Below are 18,958 nucleotides of genomic sequence, written 5' to 3' on the forward strand. Positions count from 1 at the left end.
CTGTATGATTCCTACTTTCCATTAAGCTGAGCAGAGAGATGCCTGATACCGATAGAAACACGTCTTCGTTGATAGAGAGCTGAAAAGTACTACGCTGTGATGCAGACACCAGGAGCACAGACAGGAAGCAGAAAGGCTTGAGACGGACCTTCAGAGGACAGAAAACAGTGAATGATGAAAAGACTATGGCAGCTGAGCGCTCTAGAGTCAGTCCTCTCCAGATCATCAAAGTGTCACAACTCTTACCAGGATGGGACTGGGACATGATGTCCTCTAGGTTAAAACTGGAGATCAGTATGCAGCTCACAAATTTGAAGAGGGGAGATGAGGAAAGTAGCAGAGACAGTCCACGGTGTTTACTGCAGCTATTCCTCAGTTCCTCTGTGCGGCCACGACACTGATGATGCCATTTCCACGCAGACTATTCATCACACCCCGACAGCAAGATCTGCTAGTTTCTTTCACAAATCTGCAATCATATACTTGAGGCTGAAAACTAAAATCAAAGCTTCCTCTCACAGCAGTGATGGAAATATTTAATCAGAACTTCTGAGAAATAACTTAATTCTTTGTTTTACAATTTACAGTTAGCCAAGTTTACATTAAAATAAATGAAGGAAGAAAACATCTTTAGACCACTTGCTCTCAAAAGAAACACTAATACCAGATCTGTAAGCACAACGCACATGCATAAGATACAAAAAAAAAACCCTTTTCATCTTTGATTCTGTCAGTCGAAGATCCCCCTCTAGGGCATTCAGTTTTAAATCCTCACTCTTTATTCGTTCAAATGTAATTTTTATTTGAAATCTACCAACGACCACATATCCTCTAACTGTACATGAAATAAAAGTGATAAATTGCATGTACATGCAAAATTTAAGGATCAACACAATCTGGGACAAAAAGGGGGAAAATAATCCTCAACTAAAAAAAAAAAGTCTGCTATGTCAAAGAGCTTTTCCGTTTGAAGCAGAGGTCTCCAAATAGCGAGTTGTGATCTGGATCTGGAACCAGATCAATTTCATCTGAGCACTATCACTAGGCATCTTATTCTGCATTTATTATAAATTTGAATGTAGACAAGTAGAGATAGGAAAGCACAAGAAAAATACTGATAACCTTCATGGCTCCCTCAAAAATAGTTATCAATAGATCAGAGAAAGGTTTTTATTATGACTCAAACATATATATGTATATTTTTCCATTGAGAGTTTAAAACTGACAGTAAGAAGTCTTAAACATTGCAATGTAAAGAAGCAGTTTGACCTTCAACAAATTTAGGGAATGACCTCTGCCTAAATCCAAATTTAAGAGATTAAAAGTAGTTAAATAAACTACTATTTAGTCTATTTAAATACAAACCAAATACTAGATACTACAAAGTATCTGACTATGTCAGAATCTGACACTGTCAATATAAAAGCCAACCAGGCTACGCAGTGCGTCATACCTTTCTATTGGTTGAGATTACATGTCAGTTTGTTCGGTACTCCTGAGGCATTGCTCATTAAAACAGTGACTCAGCCAGTGTTATAGCACAAACTGAATGAATTTACCTATCTAGAAACACTGAAGATGACTTGCTGAAGTTCTGACTGATCTTTAGGACGGCAAAGAAGGACATTTCAAGTGACTTGAACATGGATCTGTTGTAGGTACCAGATACGCCAATCTGAGTATTTTCATTAACTGTTCATCTACAAGGGTTTTCACATGCAACCCTCTCTCTGGTAGATAGGGAACAGTCTAAAAAAAGGAGAAAACAAATTACATTTGGCAGTTGTATGAACTAAAATGCTTTGTTGATATTGGAGCTTTGAGAAGAAAGGGTAGGCTGAAAACTGAGACTTGCTACCACCAAGGTTTGCAGAATACCATAAGTAACAAGTCAAACACAATATAGGTGGCATTCAGAATAAGAAGAACACTCCTGCTGGCCAAAAACAGGGAGTGCGGCTGCAATTAACACAGATTCATCAATATTGGACAATACTAGACTGGAAAATGCCATTTTGTCCGATGATTCTCAATTTCAGTTGCAACATTCAGGTGGTGGGGTCAGAATTTGGCATACAGAAAAACATTGATGTGTCCTGCCTTGATCAATGCTTCAACATAGTGGCAATGAAATAAACATTTGTGGGAAATGTTATGCACTTTAATGTTATGCCCAGTATTATATATTTTCCAGGCACATTTTATAGCACAATCAAATAACTATGTTACCTTCAAAAATTATAAAATTACTCAATTTTTTTACCCCTCCAGGGGGTGGGCTCTAGTGTTCCTTATATGAAAATAGGCTGACAGGAAAGGGGGAAGGAGAGGGGGAAAGACATGCGGCAAATATCGCCGGGTCCGGGAGTCGAACCCGCAACAGCCGCGTCGAGGACTCAAGGCCTCCAAACATGGGTCGCGCTATCCCCTACGCCACCATGACACACCCAAAATACTCCATATTTATGATTAGGATGATTAGGAAATAACATTCCAACATGATATAAAGATCACAAAAGCACAAAAATGATACACTGGTCCCTTTAACCCTACCTATGTATACCCTACATTTTGAATCATCTCACACTGTCCTTGAATCATCTTCAAGGACATAAAATTTGTATCATTGATGTCCAGCTGACAAATCTGCAGAAAAAAACAATCACTAAAAAATGTTTTCTTTTTAAAATTATGCCACAAATAATTAAGGCAGTTCTGAAGGCAGAGATTTGTCTAAATGGTATTGGCAAGGTGTGCCTGGAAAAAAGAGCTAGCTTTATATGCCTGCGCATGGCAAAAATAACTAACAGCATAAATAAGTCAGCAACAAGTGGGTTAAACAAGTAATTTCACTAATGATTATAGAGGAAACCGTGTCTTGCTAAATAGTATGTGGGTTCTCTGTGACAAAATGTCTTGTGACTCTACACACATTAGAGGTAACACAGGTGAGGATTAAATGAATCAGGACTCTGCCTGGGCGCACATCATTATCTACTACATACTAGTTAGAGCAGGTTCTAACAGCAGTGGATGAGAACAATTAATGAAAGGTTCAAGCTCATTATAGGTACCTTTGTAGTAAAGGAGAGCAGAGGCATTTGCATATTCAATACCAGGATGAGCCTGCAGGTCATGAGGGAAGCCTTGTTGTCTCATACTGCAGGTACATTAAAAGCTTCATGAGGATTTCAAAGACTCAGGAAGTAAAGAAATGCTCCAGGAGTGGTGGGAGAGAAGGCTCTGCAGTTGGGGTCCCAGACAATTTTTACTGTTAGTCATGTTTCAGTTAAACACCAATCTGGGTCAGTGGGGAGAAAGCCAATTACGAGCACACTGATTCACTGTCAATCATACTGAGCTTATGGGCAAGTAAAAATCTCCAATTAAAAATAAAGTAAATATCTGTTTGAACTATTGAAAAAACTCATGCAGGAAGAGGGAGAAATTGTAAACAGCAGCCATAACCAAGTCTGGAAAACCTAAACCTCCTTCTTTCAAGACAAGATGATGGAGTCACAGTCGACTCTATGTCTGTATGAAACAATGGGTTACAAGTGAGTGCTGTGCCATTTTTGTTTTAAAACTAAATTTAATTTTAAGTGACAACAAATTACAAGTAACATCACTGTGAAGAATTGATTGCTTGTCACTACCATTATTTAGCATGTCATTGTGTATAAGCTCCTATCTCTTTACACACACATTTTCAGGTACAGCCATCTCATCCAGTCTTAACTTATTGCAGCCCCCAAACTTCAATCCCAATGTCTTTGCATCTTTGCCTCTCTCTACCCAGGATCTTTAATCAGTTGACCACTTGGTGTGTGTCCCATCTGCTGGGCCTGTCAGTCCTGGAAGAGTCATGGTCAACACGATGAGACAAAAGGACAAATCCAACCCCATGTTGAGGTAACATTAAGTGACCAAAAACCTTTTTTTCCAAAATCATTTGTGGTAAGACATCATTCTGAAATATAAAAAAAAAAAATCATGGGTCAACTTAAAAACTTTTCATTGTGCTAAACCTTATTTGTTATGCTTGTGGGTTATTACGTTTTTATGGTGGAGTGCAAAAATCCCTTTCATATTTCATATTTAACCTTTTGAGAAAATTTTACTCATTTGGACATCCACAATTATTGGGTCATCCATTTGTTGCGCTTCTTTATCTCTACATTCCAAAATTGCTTGGGTCTGACTAGGGGTTACACAGCAGATGGATTTACCCAAAACAAATTATAAATTACTCTCACATGGATGAGCAGATCAGAAGTAAATGCACTGCAGTTCAGTATCTCATCAAAGAACACTTCTGATTAGTCTGGAGAAGAAAATTGTAATATTGCCAAAACATCAGTTTCATGAGAGCACTATCAAATTCCATCAAGCACATAATGTAGAGTACACAATTACCTCATATTTGACCTTTAATGTACTTTCAAATGCCCTTTTCTGGCTGTATATCTAACAACTTATTAGTATCCCAGGATCTACGAAATATGGATGTTTTTAAGACCTCAACATTTGTTTTGACATAATTGGTATCCATTTTAAAGGTGACTTACCTTTAAAATTGCACACCAAGCCTTAGTTCCTAGTTAGTAGCAACTAAGCAATGCATCAATTGATCACATGATAAATGAAAATGAAACTGATCATTTCTATTCTGATGATTATCAATATTTTAAGGGAAATTTTGAGACATCAAAGTCTGTTATTTTTGGTTTTGGTTGTGATATCTTCCAGTTTCAGTGTTTGTTTTTTTGTTGTTGTTTTTTTTACTAAATGAAAGTTAATTGGCTTTTGAGAGAGCTAACATGCATTATTATGCCATTATTGTATTACTTGAAAATGGTCTCAAAACAACAATATTATCATTTATCGTAATAATTACTGGGACAGTTTATTGTCAAGAAAAATTTGCTATTGACATGCCTAGTTGAAACTGTGCTACTGGAAGCATATGTTGACAAGACAATAGTGGAGTGAAGGAACAGTTGGTAAGAAAGAATCTTAGGAGTCTTCAGAGAGATTTCCCTGATAAGGTAAACCTCCCAAGATAGGAGTAATTGCCTTTCTGTATTCAGTTGCAATATAGAGTTTTTGTCTGCTTTGGATGCTATGCTCTATGAGTCTTATTTGTAAATCCCATGCAACAACTTTGTTTTGTGTTCTTCCTTATGTCTTGGAAATGTGCAACTTGTCATTCAGTAACTTTCCTTAATTAAAATCCTGAATACAATTCTGAATTCATTGCCTGAAATCTCAAAGATTTCCAACAATCTGCCACATAAACAACAAACTTTCAGTGTCTGCAATCTTTAGGTCCAAAAAAAAAAAAGAGTAATTTATGCCAAGAGTTTCTCATAAGGTAAACCAATAAACTGGATGGTCAAAATTGCACATGCCTGCACAGTAAGAGGCTATTTTTTTTTAAAAAACTATGCTGCAGAAAGTGCACAGATTAAGACTATTTGAAAAAATATCTTTCCTCTTCCCCACCCCCATTCTCGCTCTCAGAATATTTTTTGCACTTCTACTGATAAATGGAAAACTTTAATCATATTTCTTAATTCCTTGAAGTTTAATTCTCAATTCATAATCTCTCCATTTTACAAGTAGCCTACAGAGTACAATTAGGGGTAGCAACTTTGTTTTTATCTTAGTGTTATTTTACATTAATCATTTTAATTTCTGATTACACTGATCAGGAATTGAATCTGCCCTCCAACATTAAACAGGCTTCTCTGTTTCCTGTATTCAAATTTCTGTTAAAACACACCTGTCTTCACTGGTGTGTTAACACCGTGAGTTGCATGTTCTACTGATGATTTTGATTAACTTTTTTTTTCTACATTTAACATCTGTTTTATTTTTTCTGTTTATTTTGTGTGCTATGTTGAGATAGTTGGTGTAAACTGTGAAGGATTTTGATCAACTATTCTTTTTAAAATGTGAATAATAACAAATTGAATAATATCCCCTGTCAATTTTCAATATAATCCTCAGCTTAAGTGTAGACGTCTTTGAAAAAATCCAAATTAAATCCTAATTTTCAGACTTATAAAAAGAAATATTCCTGGGGGGTTTTCACAATAAAAATCACTCAAGATGAAGGTCAATAACTCATTGATATGCATTTGTTATAGATAGTGAGACCAACTTTTTTATGACAATTAAAGACAGGAATAGTTTAACGTCTTAGTCATGCTACATCATCAAACTGCATTTTAAAAGAAGCTTCAGACAGTTTCTCTACAAACACTGAAATTTGTTAGTATTCACAGTCCTAATTGAATTCAGTATTTGAATTGAAATTCTATTGAAAACGAACTGTGCAAAAATAGCTGCCTTGCCATTTGATCGCCAGGATGTTTGTTTCTTAAAATAATATAAGATCCACTTAACAATGGAAATGCCCAAAGATAGGGAGGAGAAAAATTAAACAAATGTTAACCATTTATACTGTGATAGGGGAAATGTTTCTTTTACAAGAATAGTCTGTGGACCCATCACTTGGATCCACACTAATACTGTGAACCTAAATTACTCTGGACAAAAATGCTTAGAGAGTTCAGGCTTAGAGTTCAAGCTGCTCCATTCACTCTGACAGGCTGTACAAAAATGAAAGGAGAAGAAAAGCCAAGTGTTTCTACAGCTTGCCTGCACTTCAATCTCTATCTCAATCTTCACCGTCATGTTCACGCTGGGAGAAAGTGAAAAGGAAATGAATAATTCAAATTCTGTCTAAGTCCTTTGTGGAGAATTAAAAAAAAAAGATATGAACACAACATAGATCAAAAATATGTCAATACCATTCAAAAACCAAATTGTCATCAACAGTAGAATGTTAGCAGAGTGGGTGATTTTTAGTGATACAGACATTGAATTAAATAGCAAACAGAGAGGCAGGGCAGGCAATCTTTAGGAGTACAGAATTTTTTTTTTCTTTTTTAGCAGATAGCTCTTCTGAACTGAGATTGTATAAAATACCACAACAGAATGCTATGGGCAGTTTATGTATGGCAAAGGGAAATAGCTTTTCACTTCTCTCTGTAAATGTCACATAGTTCATGAAGACCAAAAACAGTGTGCAACCTGCAGCAGGGCGGATTTCCATTCAAATCGCATGGTCTTTAAAAAAAATTCAGAAATAAAATCTGTTGAAGCTAAAAACAAAACTTAACTAATGTGTGACCAGACATTTGTCTTAACAAAGAAAGATTTTTTCGGGGAATGTTGCAACAAGAATCAAATATTATTCATCTATTCAGTGTATCCCTAATGTGTATTTATGTGGGTATGCATTGTGCTCTGCATGACTGTGCGTGGAAGTTTACAGGAGAGTGATTAATGGGTCTTTTATGGTCTTATTTGATCTACTGTGTAATTACTTACATCAACACAATCTGTCAGCTTCAATCTGCCGGCATGAGGCTGTGAAGCAGAATGCTGCTAATTGCAAAAGAGAAGTTGCTAATACCACTCTCCTACGCTGATCAATTCCAGATATAAAAGCAAACATCGCGTCCTGATTTTAAAGTATAAAAAAGAAGCTGAAACAAAATTGACCAAGCATAAAATAAAAAGGAGTTGAGGTTGAACTGAGTTGGCCCAGTATCAGTATCACCTGACATAGGAATCCTTTCCAAATGGTTTTCAAGCTTTAGCCATCAGAATACATGGTCCTGTGACAATGCTGGTGAAGTCTGGCATTTTTTACTTTGGACGTTTAAGGGTTCTAGCCAAAAGTACTCTTAGAAATTGTAGATATTTAAAAATATGTATCATTAGATGTATTTACGAGATTACCAAATTATAGTAGGTTTCAATGTGCAGACAGAGACTGTTTTGGAGGCCTGGCCTTTGTAAACCGTCTGCTTGCTGCTCCGTGAACCGTCTACTTGACCAGAGTGACTGTCCTTTGAGACATTTAAAAGTGAAACTACAAAGAAATACAAGACATCTATTTGTTATGCTTCTTATTCAAATATTTTGAGGATGGAAGTTTTGCTGGATTTTAACAGCAGTATTAACTGAGGAAATAAGGCTGTAGCAGGACTAAGAGCTACAGAGAAGCAGCATGGAACATTGTCAGCAATAGAAGGGTTAAATCGAAGGGAGTAAGTTCTTTTAATTTATACTGTTGAACTTTCAACACCTACACTGAAATATGAATAATCTGTCATTTTAACAGGTAGCAAAGAGACATAAAAGATTGAAGATCACATTCTTGACTTTTTAATTGTGCTTGATAATAAAGTTCCTACAGATTCCCTTCCCTTATCAGAACACAATATGAGATATAATGCCTAACCAAAACTCAATTCATGCCTTCATCCTAAACCTAACCATTACTCAAAAACAGCATTTCTTCTTTTTGGAGTTTTGGGCCCCATAAGTACCATTTGGTCTCCACAATGTAGCAAAGGAAAATGGGCCTTACAATGTATCAAATACAAAAAAACACACACACAAACTCTAGAAAGCTTATCACTTTTCCGGTAAAGGAAACAAGGTTATTTTGCTGCAACCCAGTATAGTGGAGGTGACACTGCGCACAACCTGAGAGGGGAAATGTCAAATCACAGGGTCTTCTTATTCTTCACCAACTTCAATAGGGTGTTTGTTATTTCTCTTAGTCTCACATATGCACACACGATATAACATCACATCCACTCATGAAAAAATAATTAACTTTCACAGAGAAGCGGCTTGCTTTAGGTGAAATTACATTATTACCAAGTAACTTTAAAGCTAATAAAGCAGCTTTATGGATAAATTTAAATACTCTTTTCCCAAAACATGCCTCAAGGTTAACACACACTGTGAAACTTTGAAAATCAAATAAGACTTGAACTTTTTGCACTTTGTAAAGTCGATAGGATAAAATCTTGATAGAAACTCCTGTTGCACTGTACCATGGTGGTAAGATCGCAAGGGCAACAGTCTAAGCAAGGAGACAAAGACTAAATAACAATTAAATAATATGTACCATCAAATAAATGACTACCCAAATATTCAACCCCTTTGAAGTGATTGACCTAGTTCAACAGAGGTCCAGCCAATCGATGCTAGTAAACTCACACTGAGTGGAACGGAGGCCAACTGAATGACAAACACTGCACATCATCATGAACAAACCATTCCCACTGTGAAGCATGGTTGTGACAGCATCATGCCATGAAGGTTCTTCTTGGCAACAAGTACTGGAATTCAAGATGTGAGTTTCTGTGGGACCCTCCTCTCCAGAACTCCTGAATAGACCTTACTGAGAGGCTTAAGAGTGTGATTCCCCGATAGTTGGAACACACTCTGCAGTCCCCCTTTTTGAAAAGGGGGTCCACTACCCCGGTCAACCTGGATCAACCTGGATCAGACCAAGACAACCTCACAGCATCCAGAGAATTAAAGAACTCCAGGAGAATCTCATCCACCCCCAGGTCCTTGCCACTTTTTAACCATCTGGGTGAACTCAGCACCAACTCAAAGTCACCAGGCTCCATTTCCTCAATGGAAGATATGCTGGTGGGATTGACAAGGTCTTCGAAGTACACTGCCCACTAACCCACATCGTCCTGAGTTCTCTAACTAATGCAGTATTATACAGACATTATTACATGAATATAAGATTTTTAATTAGAAAGAAACTCAGAACAATTTTGATTACGGTAATATACCCACCAATAAAGCAATTACTGATACTGCAGGATAGATGCAGAATGCAATTATTAGGCACAGGCCTGTGAATTCATTGATAAAAGCAAATGTGGACAATTATTAATTATAGATGAGCTGGGGTTTGTTTGAACAACCTGAGTCCAGACAGAAAAAGAAGCCAGATGGCTTTGAAACAGAAACGTCACACCACATTAGACTTGGAACACAGCATGAATTCCCTTCACATGACAATCACGAGGAGCAGTTACTTCCTGAATTAATTAAAAAAAGCTAATGAGCCTTTTTATTATAAAATAAAAGACTACTAGTCAAATGAGCGTAATTTAGCTTAACTTTGGTTACAAGGTTACCTACTGAAAAAAATGCTCCATTTTCTAATAGAAAACACCACATCTAATCTTGTATTAATGAGATAATAAAAATCCTGAAGCTGATGCAATCTTGACATTTATTTATTCCAATTAGTTTATTTTAATATCCTCTGAAAGTCACCGTTTCAGCTCGAATACAAAAAGTCTGAAATTTTAAGGGTCAAACGCTTTAATAGGCTAATTTAACACTCAAGTTGACATTTACATGATTAAGAAAACAACTGTTCAAATGTTAATGTGGAAATATTTAAAACTGACAAAACATTTGTAATTTCTGACATTTAGACACAAAATAAAGATCTCATCTAATAACTACAAATATTCTTTGTTAAAAATAAATGCAGTCCATTAAAGAAAAAACTGATTCATGCCTTTCATTTCAACAGAAGATGCATAAATATGACATAATTTAAGGAGTGTAAACTCTAGTCAATGTAATTTCAGATTTGCAGGAAAAACACTGTAGACTCATGATATATTATTAATGTCAACTAAATAATGCAAAATAATTGCAATCATTTTGAATAATTACTATAATACAATTAGATTTTGAACTGGTGCCTTTCTCAGAGCTTGTTTATCAAAAGAGCAGATTAACAGAATAGCTTTTAAATGAATCCTCAGATTTAAATCTGATTAGAGAAGTACATTTCTGAGGTGAGCAGTAAAACGGTTTCAGTGGAATGCAGAGCTTTTCTCTGTGGTAAAAAGTGTACTATAAACAACGTCTTTGCGACCATGACTTTCAAATGAACCAATTTTGTCCTTGGTCCTCCTAAACAAAATATCAAAAAAAGCACAGATTATGAAATAGTTTGAAGTGGAATGAAATTTAAATTGTGGACTAAAGCGTCAAACGTTAGGTGACTCTTTAGAAAAAAAGAAAAAACAGATTTTCTAAATAATGTAAACAAAAATGTTATTATTAAGCATAGATTTTTTTGATTAAACACATAGAAAAACCTTGATTAATCAAATATTTAGTCCATGTTTCTAAAAAATAAAGCTAACAAAAGCATGTAGTTAACCGTCTACGGGCAAAGCATATTTTCTGCTCCATTAGTGTTATTTTGTTGAAGAAAAACGATCACACAAAAAGATGCTTCATCTTAATATTTGAAATCATGTATCAACAGAGGGCTCACATATTCATACATGGCTACAGAGTCACAGCTTGCAGACCCCTGGTATAAACAATGGAAGTGCAATTGGCACTCTAGTTTCATCAGTGCGATTTCTATCTGTGAGCTTTGTGTGGCCCAGGCACAAGACAATCTGAGAGTCTTAATCATTACTATAATGGTCTCTAAAAGGCAAACACAATTTGACTGTGTGCCAGTTTAGAATCAGAGCAACCAACAGCTCAGCCAAGAAACATGGCCACACAGGGAACACATGCACACCAATCTGCAGACGCCCCGAGTGAGACTTGGCCATGTCCTCCAACACATGGCAATCACACGGCTCAGTGCAGAAACACAGGCACACTGTCCACACCACCACTGCCTCCATGACAGATCTGAAAGCACCAGCTAACCTCTAAGCAAGAATAAATGTATCGACAGGGACCACCAAATCCCAATTCAAATGTTACTCTGGATACTGCAGACAGAGAGGGTAGATAAAGCTGTAAAAAAATCCCAAAGTGTTATTGAATTTAATACAGTTGCAGTTTATTTGGCACGCGGAAGTTTTTCTATTCAGCTAATGCATTTTTTATGTGATCTTTGGCAATTGACTTGCTAAGTAGATATATGTTTACCCCATTTTTTTATTCCAACGGAGATGCTAATGTTAGCAAAAAACTAATTAGCCATTTAGATGAATTGAACTGAACTGCCCTAGTGTTCAGTTCATATTACATTCACCTTAAAATGTAATATGGGTTTAATTAATATCATAAGCATAACATTTTAAATTGTTCATCCAAGAAAGAAAATAGTAATCCTACAATAAACTAAACACTTTGTCAGTATTTCACTGCATACCATATTTATAGCACAAAATAAATTTTATTGCAGTGCAGTGTAAAGGGTAAAGAGGAACAGTGCCAGCACAGGTCCCTGTGGGGCGTCTGTACTGCACATGCTGTGACTTGCCAGTGAAGTTGTCCAGTATCCTCTGGGAGAGATAGAAATCCATCTGGATGGTTTTAAAAAGACTAGAAAAATCATAAAACATGATTCTCAGAGACCTTGCAGGCTTTGCCTGGTGGGTCAGCACATGTTGTAGGAGATGATGGTGTCATACACCCCAATACTACGCTGGTAGACTGCAGCACATAAAACAACAACCTCACCAAGGGACAAACATGGCTGAGGACCAGCCTCAGCCATGTTTTATGACAAGATGCAATGTTGCGGCTGAGTTCCTTTGAATATGTGGCCTTCGGTACCGGTACCACACAGTACATCTCCCACTGAAGTTATCAGGGAAGAAACTATTCCTGTCATTTTTATGTCTTTGCCAGCTCTCTGAAGTAGTCCTGTGTTGTTTTTCCTTTTTCACTTCTCTCTAGCTAAAAGACAGAAGACCCTAGTCACTGCTGATTTATGATATAATGCTTCTTCCACATCAGGAATATGACTTCAATGGTGCCTACTGAAATGTTCAGAAGTTTAGGAATTTCTGCAACTAATGTCATAATGTTTTATGACAATAAATGTATCAAGGTCCTAGTAAAGCTCTATGCTTCTTCACATACCATGTGTGATAATTTGGTATAGTAAAAACATCTCTACACACTATTAATTGCATCCAAATCAAACAATACTTGGCACCGATTTAAGAAATATGGCTGCAAAAATAGGTAAAATCTGACTGCAATAAAAATCAATATAGCTGCATGAGTTCAATACATATTTTGTTGTCTTGCATTCATGGACATTTGTTACGATGTCTTCAAATATGTTCTTGTACTTTTGTTTAACAGACATCTCAACTGAATTGCATATTAATAGGAATATATTTAGTGAGAAGAATGCTAATATCGTTCATTCTTGTTTTCCTATGAACTGTTTCAAGAACCTAAAAATAAGTTTTTCTAAAGATGTTCATTTCAGCTGTTTCTTTGCAGGAAACATCTTTCATAGTCTATGAATCTGTTTGTTTAAAATACAAAAGCTTCAAGAATTCTGCAGAACTGCAAGAACCTATTTTAATAATATTTTACTAGTTATGAATAAAGAAACAATAAATTGTTGAAAACTTTCAGCATGTAAAATTATCTATAAAACACAAAACATGACAAACTTGCTGATTTACATATTTTCTCCTCACATGTCTTTTTTTGTAAATGCATGTCTTTTTATCTGCCAAGCTCAAGATCATCTCCATTCTAATTGCTTTCATAATCCATCTCAAAGTAACTACAGAACATGTCAAGTTGGCCCGTCTGTTGGAGGGAAAAACATTAACACTGTTTTTGTTGTGACCAATATGACAGCTATCAAACAAACTGACAGAACAAGCCAGGCAGATTATGCTGATGAGATGCTGAGATGTGTTTATGTTCAGCAGAAACAAATTCAACAAAACAAATTACTATGTTACACAAATACAGTGACTAAATTCATCCTTCATAAATCAATACTAATCATTTTAGAAATTTGGCCATTACTACACTTGAAAAATTGCCTCTGGCAAAGAAGAAAACACCCCTCAGTTTAGACAAATTATGTAGCTTTTAAAATAATGGAAATAACCCTTTAGAGTCCTACTTCCATACAGCTGAAATCAAAGAACAGCTCAATATAAAGGCCATTTTAGAATAACCCTCACAGTGGTGGAGAAATTCCTTGTTTAGACGGTGGATGCTTTAAATAAATCAGCCAACTTTTTCTGGCTGAAACACAATTTGCAACCATTGAGCCGTTTTTGGCAGACAGGTTTTAGAACGTGCCAAGGCCAAATAGTGTGAGCAATACAGTGGGTAATCCAGATCATTACCAAGTTGCTGTTAAGTATGCAAAGATTGCCAAAATAACAGACATCAGCATATTTAACAAATATTTACTCCCTGTTCAATGGCCAAGTCAGTAATGAGGATGGTGGGATGAACTTGATTTATCCGTTTAGAGGACAAAAACATTAAGTCTTGACAAAGTGTGTTGAGTCTCTTAAGAGACTTTTCAATATTCTGTCCCAACAAAAGACTTTTTGTGGAAATACTTTAAAGACAAGGTACAACACATAAGAAAAATCATGTAGAATCTCCGTTTTAGTTGCAGTGATAAGATATATATTTCTACAAAACTGCTGTGTAAATCATTCCTACCATGCGTGGCCAACCTTAAACTTTGTTTATTCTGCGTTTGATAGGTTAACATGGATTTCATGAGATATCACCAAAATAAATGTTGCTTTATATTCAATTTGAGAAAGTCAATTTCACGAAACACTAACTTCCTCTGCCAAATTAACTTTGAACTTTTCAGAACCTTTGACATTGAGGAGTAAATGTATGCAAGTTTGAGACATATTTTGAAGTAAGGAGAGAGGAAGTTTGTGAATCGCTAGTTTTGTTGGTGGTGTTAAACTAATAAACTGCTACTTGGTTTAGCTAAAGTTTGTATCTGTGCAATAGCTTCTCATTGGTATTAAACTAAAGGGCTCTTTTGCAGGTTCTCAATAAGTCTGGACTGCATTTAAACATGTCTACTTCAAAATGGAAAACGGGTAGATTGATTAACCTGAATTGATTTTTTCTAACCTGAACACAAAAAGATGCATTAGTACCACATTATGGTAATACAAGCATAATGTCTTACCATAAATGGACTAATCTGCATCAAATTATTCTACACTAATTACAAATTTGTTAAAACAGTTTGTAAATGTGTCAAACCTCTACTGCATATAAAACAAAACAGAAAATGCTAAAATAAAATATTTTTGGATTCATTAGGCCCATGCTATTTTGTATATTTCTATTTCTGTTGGATGCATCATAAGTAGTAGTAGTATGAACAAATGCGATGATAATTCATATTTCTGTCTCTGGGCTATTATAATGGTCAGCTTATTGGTTTAACAAGACTGGACTGGCTCATCTTCAGGGTTTCCAATACTCAATGCAAGACCTCACAATTTCTCAAACAAAAAAATCATCAAACCCTGGTTTTGTAGTCACTAAACTGGCTGGCCATCAGGTTAGATCATTTTAATATTTCAGTCATAACTTTTAAGGCATCATATAGACAGGCTCCTTCATATATTTTGTATTTCAAATATATACTTCTTTCTGTGACCTGAGGTCATACAATCAAAACCTTTTAGAGATCCCCCACACCCATTTCAAAACCAGAGGAGACTGATTCCCCCAATCCATTGCACCCATACTGTGGAATGCATTACCTTCTGCATCTTGTAACTTCTGAAGGGGTTTGGAATCTGTCCACAGAGAGCAGCTAAGGACATATTTAATCCAAGAAGCTTTTAGACAAACTTGAGCTTCTATGACATGAATTTGTGATTGAATTGTGTTTGTTTTCTGTATATTACATGTCAGATTACTGGGTTTACTCTTCTTGTGAAAAACTTTGTGACCACTGTCTGTGAACATGTGTGATGTTTTACTTACAAAAATAACTAAATTAACAAAACAGCTACAAGGGACTTAGATCAACAGGGATGCAACTCTTGCTGACAGGTAGCTCAGATAAAGCAGGTAAATAAGTGTATGAAAAATCAACCTGTGGGTTGCAAGTGAGCAGTGAGCATAAGATAGGTCGCATAAAAAGTCTAGAGAAAATTAAATCTATTGATATTCCATCAAACCTGCAACTCTTAGTTATGCCAACACAAGGTTGCATCTTATATTGGAAATATACAATTTGAGCACCGCAGTATTTAAGCCACAGGATCCTAAAATACCAGGAAGTTCAATGACTAACTAAGAGAACATTAGCTTAAAGCTATTTTTCATCACTTTTGCATGATTTAAGAGTAAAATGTATATGCAACTACTTGTATCAGTTTTATACTTCAACTGACTTAATTTGAAATCAAAACAAAAACAATTTAAGTTTCTATCAGCAAAACTTTTGATGCTAGCATCTATAAAATTCTGAGGTTTATTAGATTATAGCTTTTCCACAGATGGAATAATGATGTTGGTATGACTTGATTTAAGTCTAGTTTACCAGGCTATATCTCTGTGTTTGTTGTACGTGTTGCTTAGAGCAGTTATAAAGTGCTAACTGCATGTCTCATCTGTTCCTCTCCTCTTGCCCATCTGTCTTGCTCTTATCTTTTACAATCTTCATCTCCTCTACTCCTGCTCTTTTTACTCCCTCAAGCCCTGCAAATAAAATGGCATATAAACTTTAAATGCATTATTCTTTTAATCTGATGAATGGTTCAGTCCTGAGAATAGATGTTATCGATTAATTTAGAAGTACACAGGCTGAATATTTTTTTGCACCCGTTTTTCATAACATACAGTTTATTTTTATTTGTTTTATTGTGAACCCATTTCATTTAATTGAGTTTTAGTATTTGATATTTGGAGTCTAATTTTATATTCAACTGCTGTGATTGGTGTTTCAAATTCAGTGATCCAAAAAGCTGCTTACTTGATGAAGACATTTTGTGAATGAACAGCAACGAAGACAACTTTTTTCTCCACATCATCCTGCACCACCTGCCCATATCGCAACTTTTAACTACATGAAAAAAACAAACAAAAACAAACTACTCACTGTGCCAGCAATTATTTAAAACAGTGTGCACACTCTCATTATCTGAAAGTGTAAAAAATATGTTTGTCAGAGACAGATAGTCAAACAGTCAGCAGGTAATGTAAAACAGTCGCTGCGTATTTGAAGTCACAGAAAACGGATTTGTTTTTTGATCAAAAATAATACATTATAAAAATATTTGAGACTAGTCACATTCACCTAGGTGAAATGAGGCCTACGTCTCATGTGGGTTAACACTGATTTCTCCAAAGTTTAAAGAGGCTTGCATCAGCCACTGCTGGCCACAAAAATCTAAACAAGAAAGACACACCACACACGATGCAAAAAATGCTAGGAAAAAAAAGAGAAACCCATAATTGATGTCTGCAATACACAGTGATTTATTTCAAGTGTTTATTACTGTTTATTTTTATGTATATATACACTACAAAAAACTAGAATTCAACATAAGAAAAGAAAATCTTTTTATTACCAAGTGTATATGTTATTGGCCATGTTATACTCTATCCTGTCAGGAGGAAGGCCAACATTAACTTGACAGGCAATCACCTTCAGAATATAGCAATTCAAAGTGCTGTTTCCAAACATATCAATGTAAAGTTAAGTAGAGGGAAGACATGTGGATGAAAAAGCTGCACAAGCAAACGGGGCCAAACATAGTCAAGATGATGAGTTTTTAAAAAAAAGTTCCCAAGGTGTGGACTATAGCTACATTCAGTTTATCAAAAGCTATGGCATACAGATTTACCCAAGATATGAGGTAAAACCGTTGCATTACTTTTACGTCATCCCAGAACAGCAGTCAACAGAAGCATCATAATTGGGCTAAAAAGAAAAAGACTGGATTGTTCCTCTGCAGCAAAAGTCCTCTTTTAAAAACTTTGTATTTTGTTTGGATATTAAGGTCTCTGAGTGTTTTATTAAGAGAAATTTCAGTGTAACCATCTAGGGACATTAAAGAGCACTTCACCCTCCCTTCCTGTTGATACGATTAAATGAAAATGCTCAGGATTGCACCTGCCAATTGGAGCTGCAATGATTAATTTACAATAACTAAAAAAAGTCATTGAACATTTTTTAAAACCAAATGTCGTCAATGATTTACAGTATATGGAATAGTCTTGTTTTTATACCCGGAGTGCACTAGCAGAAACTAAGGAGGCAGTTTTGGCTCCCAGCAATGCTGGCAACTAGCAAGTCAAAGACACACTGAGTAAAATGGTAATCTACTACTACAGTATTTCAGCACTGACAGAAGCATTATGGCTGTGTGCTCACACTAAATGGAGGGATTATGGAATAAAAACACATTGGGACCACCACAGTTTAACGCCGAATTTGACAACTGTCTTCTTGCCATTACAGCACTTTGAGAATCAGCTGGTTTTGTTTTCAGGATCAGCAATGCTTAGAAAATGGGGGGAAAAAAACAGGAGAAAGATTGCTGGTTGTTGGACACCTCCACTGAGTTGTTGGCCGTATGCAGACCATTGGCCGTTTCCCAGGTTTCATTTTTCTTCATTTCCAGAGGTGTAAGTCACTGCATTGTGCAACTTTTTGGATGAATCTTATTGTATGTACAATAATGCTTATGCAAATATTCTTGAATTGGTGCCGTTTGTCATTAAAGAAATTTACAGTTGTGATTGTAAATTCCCTCTCTTTCTGGCAACTTTGTATCAATGTGCTTGATTGAAAAGCACCAAAGCCCCATAAAGAATGTGTGAGGTATTCTTAAGAGGAAAATGACTTACTTGACACCCCTGCAGAGCTACAGGCTAATCACTGCCAGGCCATGCTGTACTGATGCAAGAATTCATGCAAAAAGAGTCCCAACCGAGAATTGAGTACATATACTGTAAAGCACATGGACAGGCTCCCAGCATGACAGGATTTCTGTATTTGAAATCCTTTTTGCAGTTGGAAGGGAAGGGATTTTGGATTTCCATCAGTTGTGAGCCATAAACATCAAAATAAACAAAAACAAATGCTTGACAAATATCATTCCAAGTGTAATTACATCTGGTTCATTTTTGAAGTACTGGAAAAAGGTATTACCTGTCACACCTGTACAATCTGTTAAAATTTGATGGATGTTCATAGTCAATTACACTTCATATTCAACGGCACTGTGCATATGTAGAGAATGATGGATAAACGATAATGCTCAATTTATCTGCCGATTGCAATTCCATCTCTGAA

At 35.9% G+C, this 18,958-nt stretch overlaps 1 protein-coding gene across 5 annotated transcripts in view; it reads right to left on the minus strand.

Moving 5' to 3' along the window:
* The window catches only part of LOC102233216 (neurobeachin-like), a 225,499-nt gene that overhangs the window by 193,364 nt on the left and 13,177 nt on the right, over positions 1-18,958 (minus strand). The gene's annotated exons all lie outside the window — the stretch shown is intronic.

The sequence above is a fragment of the Xiphophorus maculatus genome, chromosome 18 (genome assembly GCF_002775205.1).
Source record: "Xiphophorus maculatus strain JP 163 A chromosome 18, X_maculatus-5.0-male, whole genome shotgun sequence".
Taxonomy (NCBI): Eukaryota; Metazoa; Chordata; class Actinopteri; order Cyprinodontiformes; family Poeciliidae; genus Xiphophorus; species Xiphophorus maculatus.